Source organism: Triticum dicoccoides, chromosome 7B, assembly GCF_002162155.2.
Source record: "Triticum dicoccoides isolate Atlit2015 ecotype Zavitan chromosome 7B, WEW_v2.0, whole genome shotgun sequence".
Taxonomy (NCBI): domain Eukaryota; kingdom Viridiplantae; phylum Streptophyta; class Magnoliopsida; order Poales; family Poaceae; genus Triticum; species Triticum dicoccoides.
Genome location: NC_041393.1, coordinates 599,354,895 through 599,356,258, shown reverse-complemented (window position 1 = coordinate 599,356,258; position 1,364 = coordinate 599,354,895).

The following is a 1,364-nucleotide window of genomic DNA, read 5'->3' as shown; positions in this document are numbered from 1 at the left end:
TGCATTCCTATCCTATTCCTGTCTATTTCCTATCCCTGCATTGTTGGAATCCTCCAATTCAAACGAGCCCTTACAGAATTACTTCTCTTACAGATAGTTGTCAAAGAAAACCTTGCGTGGTTTGTCCCGCTCCTGCTGCGCCGTCGTCCACCCCAGCTCAGTTGCTCCAACGACAGAAGGGTCCAGCACAGCAGGGATCCGGCCTCCAGACTGTCTTTCGCCGCCTCAGATCTTCTTCCTCGCCACTGGCAGCCATGAAAACTGCATTACCATCATCAACCGAGCAGATGACCTCGAGGACTACACGGGTCCGCAAGAGAGGTCGCGCTCTTTCGTGTCTGCTTACGTTATGCATCGCTTAATATTATATGCTACTTTATCATCCTGCTCACTGATTAGACTCTGAGTTAGCTCCAAACTAATGGTCAACCTTGAGTTTTTAAATGGTTGTGGGGTACATATCGGGGCCGCTATAAATAGTATCTATCTACTATCTGGTTAATCTCCGGTGTCTACTATGAGTTTCATGTTGGGTGGGAAACAAACAGTAAAGAAGCCATTATCTGTATTTTTTAACTGAAGTCATTATCTGCCTGCTATTATTGGTTTTGGGTCTATCCACAGGTTGCTACCATCACTCTGGATTTCTGCATACACTCCTTACATAATCTCACTATGTTTTATTCCTATGCATGACAGTTATTGTAAACAATGGAACTGAACATGTAGAGCAAAAGAGACGAGCCTTGCGTGGCAATAAAATTTCATGCAGACGTCGCTCCATGGTAGGCGCAAAGGCAGCCCCCCCTCCACGCATTTCAGATTGTAATCGAGAGGAAGATATCTGTTCTGAGGGGGATTCAGAAGGAGAAGATAACTCCTATTTACCCCCTGAGGTCTTCGCTCTAACTTGGCATGCTAATGTTGGTTATATCATGCATATGGTGTCTTGCGTTGCTTACTTTATACATCAAATATGTCATCTACTTAGTTTAGACATCCTTTGTGCGAATGCCATCTGTTTAGTTTATTCATCGTTTATCTGAATTATGCAACGCCATCTTGTTTAGCCAGGCATCATATATGTGAACTTTGCAATGCCATCCTGCTTAGCCAGTCATCTTATATGTAAATTATATCAGGCCATCCTTTTTTTGTTACATATTACATTTGTCAACAATGTTAGTACATTCAACTCCTCTTCGTGTGCATCAGCCATTTGACACGGTGATGGAAAATTCTGGAGTGAAAACAAGGTCTTCAGAGCAGACTATTCTATCTGACGAAGCGCATATCCCGCTGGTTACGGATAGCTCCTCAGAGGAGGATTCAGAGACAGATGACCAGTCCTATTCCCCCCCCCC